We start from the raw sequence: 6,338 nt of genomic DNA, 5'->3' as shown, positions 1-6,338 counted from the left end.
CAGAGGCCTTCATCTTAGGGGGCCACTTGACTTGCGGACCCATTTGTCGTAGGACACCGATCAGCTCCGGCTTTGTTATCGCAAGATGAGATATATCGGGCCATGTGGACACCATCATCCCTTCGGATCTAGGCAAAGGACGGTTTTGGTATCTGCCCCTACCTGGATTGCTAGTCTCCTTAGCAGACTTAGGATGGAAGGCCTCATCGCGGTCGTTCCTAGTTGGCTTTGAGGACTTCTGATCGTGCTTCGGGTAAGCCTATGCCCTACTTGCAACGTCCTCCTCCCATCTTACTTCAGCCCAAGCGCGGGATAATACATCTTCCATAGTTCTACACTTGTACTTGGTCAGCTCCTTGTAGAGATCTCCTTCCGGGAGTAGGCCCCGCTTAAAGGCTGAGATAGCCGTATCAGCGTTGCACTCGGGAATAGCCACCTTTTCTTGGTTGAAGCGTGCTATGTAGGAACGCAAGGGTTCATTCCTATGCTGGAAGACTTCATAGAGATCATCCAAATTTTTCCCTAGATTGCGGCTACTGGTGAATTGCTCTACAAACTTATCGATAAGGACTCCAAAGGACCTGATGAACTTGGTAGGAAGATTAATGTACCATTGAAGAGCAGGACCGGTCAGGGTTGATCCAAATCCTTTGCATATGGTAGCTTTCATTGCTTCTCTAGGGATTGCTACGGCTAGCATGCGTTGCTTGTACTGAGCAACTTGTACTGAGCAACGTGATTGTCGGGATCTCCTGTACCTTCGTACATCTTTATGCTCGGGAAGGAGAACTTGCGCGGCATCTCTACCGAGGCAATCTCTTCCACAAAAGGTGTATCAGAGTAGGACCCTAGATTACTTCTCCGAATAGGGGGAGCTACCCCTGGAAGCCTTTCTACCATAGATTGAATGGTGCTGAACCTTTCGGAGACCACCTTTCAAGGTAGGCAGCTATAGCTGGATCTGAGATCGCGGGAACATCAGGTGAGTATTCTTCGTCCTCCGTATCAGAATCGCTATCCACTTGCACCCGGGTCGCATCGTGAGCGGCCTCTCGGCCATCGGGTTTGTTGCTTGTGCCGGTGGGTCAGCGAGACGTTCCTTCACCATCGCAAGGAGTACTAAGCGAAGCCATAGGTCGAACCTTAGTTCGGAATCGCTTTCGCTTATTGCTGGTTTCGCCGAGGGTTTGGTTCTCTTGTCGAAGGACAAGATTTTCTGCTTCCATGGCGTCTAGCTTCTCGGCGCTTTGCTACAACTGCTTGGAGTGTTCCCCAAGCTGTTCTTTTAGGGTTTGAACTTCTTGGAGAAGTTCGTGACCTCCAAGCATGGTCTCCTGAACTTCATGGAGGTCAGTGATCTGACTCTGAAGGGTTTCGAGCCGGTTTAGGATCTCGATCTCCCTCGGAGTCATCTCGGCTTGATTAGTATCGTCCTCTAGTGTCATTGTCACGTAGTTGGATTACTCTCTTCTTCTAAACGCCAAACTGTTATGGTATTTTGTGTAGGGTCGTTTTAGTACTACGAAATACTAGAAGATTTTTATAAAGAGTAAGCAATCGAGGCTAGAAGAGATGTTTATTGAGTATTGTGTATGCGACTATAATGTTTGTTGTATAAACCCTAGTTCTAGTCGCCTAAACTCTAATCTCTTAGCCTCTGAAAATCGATCACTTGTTCTAGGGTTTGGGTTCCCCTTTTATAGTTGTAGACGTCGGTTCAAAGTAGGGCGAACTCTTCCATAATCAGAAAAATAGAATTTTTCTCTTAGGCGGAAAACTTCTATTTTGCTCCAAGGGTCGGTCCGATCAAAGGGGTTGGACCTAGGCCTGGGCATTTTATCCGGACCCGAAGACCCGACCCGAAACCGACCCGAAAAAACTCGGTCTGGGTAGGAACCGATCCGATCAATTACCATATCGGGTCTTGTTGTAGAGGACCCGCGGGTCTTGGACCCGACCCGACCCGAACCCGAAACCCGGCGGGTACCCGAATTAATAATATAAATTAAATAAAATGAATCACTGCGGAGTCGACGACGGGTTATTTGTCTACAAAGCAAAGGGGTCAGCCACTAGGAGACAACCAATTATTGTTCTATCTCGCATAGTTTAGTATATATACACATTTTAATATAATAAAAACACAAATTTTAAATAAAATGTCAAATATTTTCGGATATATTAATATTTTCATATTTGTTTTGTATTTTTAGGTATTTTTTAGGTCGAACCCGAACCGAACCCGACCCGAACCCGACCCAGAACCAAACCGATAAATTCTAGTTACCCGAATGGGTCCAACTGTATAAGACCCGACCCGACCCGGACCCGATACGACCCAAACCGACCCAGAACCGAAAATTTGAAATTACCCTATCGGGTCCTAAACTCCTAGACCCGAAAGACCCGGACCCGAAAGGATCCGGCCCAAACCCGACCCGACGATCCGAATTCCCAGGCCTAGGTTGACCTATGTCAGAGGTCGGTTATTGGTTTCTTCTTAAGAAAGGGTCTGGAAGTCGATGACTTATCCGAAAGCCGGAAAAAACTTATGCCTGCATATTTCTCCCCAACATTAGCCATTGAAAATCATTTAGAGAATGGGAAATTGGATTCTATAACCACAGAAAAAACATAATTCACCAACTAGCTATTTTCCCTACCAGATCTATACACACCGTTATTTATCTATATTAATACTGTATTACCCTTTGCATCAACCGGTTCAACCTGCTACCAAAAAATAAGAAAAATAATTATTAATCTATCAAAACTAAATCGTGGCTTATCCAACTTCACCTCTTCTCCTCCATCTCATTTGAAAAGCTTTCCCATCTTCTTCATAGTCTTATTCCAATCATCTTCGCTTGTGGCATCTTCCGACATTGACGGTGAGAAAGTGGTAGCGGCTATTAGCAGATTATTTCTTCTAACATACCGGTTTATGAGGTTTTGTCTATGACGGAAAGAAGAGATTTCTCAGATTTCAAAAGAAACAGTCACGAAGACACCAACATGTATGTATTTGAATTTACAGAAAATCTCCGTCGTATGTGGAAGAAGATAAAGAGTTTTTTATATTATATTCTATTCTATTAGATGTATGTAGAATAGAAATATAGACAATGTGTATTTTCATATTTTGTTATATTTTTTATTCTGTTACTATACTATTTATCTTGTTCCATTCCATTTGACGGTTAATAAGAAGTGTTCTATTTTGCTCATAGTTAGTAATTTCTTAAATCTATTGTTACATGTTTTCTAATTTGTAAAAATTGCATTTTAATGTATATTGTATAGTTTAGTATTACGAAATATTATGTATTTTTTAGATTTTGATATTTGGGTTTAGGGTTCATATTTGGGTTAGGGTTTAGTGATTAGAGATTAGGTTTTAGTATTTTGAAGATGAAGAAGTATGGTTAGGGTCAGAATTAACTTCTTAAATGCAATCATAGACATTTCATAATTTCACCAATATGTACTAGTTATTTATTTTATTTCATTCTATTTGGGTTTAGGGTTTATATTTGGATTAGGGTTTAGTGATTAGAGATTAGAGTTTAGTAATTTGAAGAAGAAGGGGTGAGGTAGGAGTCAGCATTAACTTCTCACATGGAATCATAATCATTTCATAATTTCACCAATATGTACTATGTTATTTATTTTGGGTTAGGGTTTATACTTTCGTGTAGGATTTAGGGTTTAATTGGTACAATTGTAGTTGACATTGAGTTTAGTGATTAACTGATACGTTTATTTTAGATTTTAACTACATTTTCACGTTTTCTATTCTATATGCCTCATGTAGAATGGTAATGTATCTTCCTGGTATTTCAAAATTAAGATTTAGTTTATGGAAGATTTGGATTGACATTGGATTATGGTTTATATTTCCGTGTAGAATTTAGTGATTAGTTGATAAAGTTTGGTTTATACTTTCGTGTTGGGTTTAGTGATTAGGGGTTATGGTAGTGTTTAGTTTTTAGAAGTTATGAATGAATTTATAATTATATACTATTTCGGTCAGGTGGAATAGAACATTTAGGTAATGTATGTGGTCAATAAAGTGTGACGTGAATAGCTCTTTCTTCCTTTCTGTAAAATAGTTTATAAATATATTTGACCATATATTACATGAATTACGTGGATACACAAAACACATCTTTACCGGTTAATGGCAAAGAAGAAGGGCATTACCGGATAAATTAGGGTACAAATGCTAGTTTCTTCATTATGTCAAAATCATTGTTATTCACTTAATTTCACTTCTAAATATGGCTATTACACAAATAAGCCCTTAGAGAATTCATGTTTTCGTAAAAAAATAGAAATCTTTTTGTTTGTGAAGAACAGTTTTCGCCTCTCTCGAAGACAACGAACCCTAAATCACGTTACTGCGACTTCTCCGTCATCTTTACCCCCAAGGTGGTAAACTTCTTCTCCGTCAAAGTGAATATCAAACCTCACAATCATCATCAGAGTTCTCATGATTCGTTTCCAATATAACACCAATCGTAAGTCCTGAATCTCTACTAATCAAAGTTTTTATCCTTCGTTGTCTACATATATCGTTTGGTTTCATGTTTTGTTTCGAAAACCCTAATTACAGAATCCATCATTCTGTCAAGAGGCTCGATTGCAATTTTCTTATGTGTTCTTAGGTTTTCAACATGATTGCACAGAGGCGGTATCTGCTATAACTAGATTTGAATTGATCCTGCAAAGCCGGATGACAGTTATTAGTTCCAAAAAAATAAGCCGGAAGACAAGGAAACAAATGTGATCATTTTATTTTTGAGACACTCTCTGGATCTTCTAGTTCACAACGTCAGCAGCATCTTGCTTTGGGATCTTGCTTTTTGCTTGAATTCTCTTCTGTAATCTTCTTTATGGAAATTTTATAATTCAGCTACTTTGGTTTCAGATTCCATTTTCTGGTGTTAAAGATGATAGAGTCAGTTTGCTTCCACCCAAGAAATTCAAGACAAAATAGGAAGGATAGAAAATAATATTTTGATTATGATGCCAAGGTTAAGAGACTCAAGACCAAGGTTATGGGATCAAAATTCTCAATTTCACTCATGTGGGTGAAACAGACTCAAGACAGGACAAGAGCAAGAGACGGAAACAAGCTCAAGAGGAGACATGAGCATGAGTCTGTTGAGATGGGGATTGAGTTTCTTCTCTATTGTAGTTGCACGGCTTGTAACACTCAAAGCTTTAGTATCTTGAAATGAACAAAGGAAAACCAGATACCTTATTGTTCCTAAAATTTAATTGGCGTTGTAACAAATTTAAATTATTCTTCTCATCCACGTCTTCTTTTGAGCACACAGTTGGTATAGTATATCACATCTTCATCTTTTCTTTTTCTTTTACAAAAAAAAAAAAACAAATGCAATGTTTTTGGCTGAAGAAATGGAAGAGATGGTAGAAGAAAAGGCTGGTTCATTCTTTGTATTTTTTGGCTGAAGAAATGGAAGATATGGTAGAAGAAAAAGCTGGTTCATTCTTTGTATTTTTTAAGAAAAAATGCAATATACACGGCACATTTGTCAGCAAAATTAGCTGACGTTTCATCCACGCAAGCAAAAATAGATGACAAGGCAGCTGATGTGGCGGCTGCTGTATGATTTTGCCAAAAAAATATAAGTTGGATATGTTTTGGCACATCCATATATGTTTAGGTATGTTTTGGCACGGTCATATAAGTCGGGTATGAATTGAACATATTGCGATATGTTGGGTATGAAATGGCCGTTTTCCTATTTTTTTTAACTTCTGATAAAGAAGACTGATGTTAGTCTCTCCCACTTCTAATAATAATTTTGTATTGTAAGGATGGATGGGGATCCAATGAAAATGTTTCTATATATATTGTTGATGAATGTAAAGTGATATGTAATCCATATTTCTCCAAGCAAAGTCAGCTAATCTAAAAGAGAGGTGGCTTTTTTGACCAACCCAAAACAGATCACGTCCACCGTAACAGAGCAAAATGTTTAATATAAGTGGTACATGTAAATTTCCGTCCGACCAGTGGATAGACCACTATAATAGTCTTCCTTGTTGACTTGTTCCAAATTGGTTTAAATTAATTTAAACCGAAAATAACTCTAAACCAAATTTTAAAATTAATTAAAACCAAATTCAATCAATCTAAACCGATATCCAATTTATATTAAATCAAAATTTAGTTGAATTTAGCTAGAAATTTGAATTCTGTCCCACTCAAGTAATTAAAATTTATTTAAAAGTCTACTGTCAAAGACAACAATTTAAAAAATCTACCACCAAATGAGTACAAAAGTCTACCGTCAATTTAAATCGGG

The 6,338-nt window shown here is 38.3% G+C and overlaps 1 long non-coding RNA gene across 1 annotated transcript; it reads left to right on the top strand.

Moving 5' to 3' along the window:
* The first annotated feature begins 4,309 nt into the window (after positions 1–4,309).
* On the top strand, positions 4,310–5,319 carry LOC130499588 (uncharacterized). Its single transcript, XR_008938478.1, has 2 exons — positions 4,310–4,520; positions 4,931–5,319. It is a non-coding gene; the product is annotated as an uncharacterized LOC130499588 (long non-coding RNA).
* The last annotated feature ends 1,019 nt before the right edge of the window (positions 5,320–6,338 follow it).

This window comes from Raphanus sativus, chromosome 9 (genome assembly GCF_000801105.2).
Source record: "Raphanus sativus cultivar WK10039 chromosome 9, ASM80110v3, whole genome shotgun sequence".
Classification (NCBI taxonomy): Eukaryota; Viridiplantae; Streptophyta; class Magnoliopsida; order Brassicales; family Brassicaceae; genus Raphanus; species Raphanus sativus.
The sequence above is the reverse complement of the archived record's forward strand: the minus strand, read 5'-3'. Positions and strand labels throughout refer to the sequence as shown.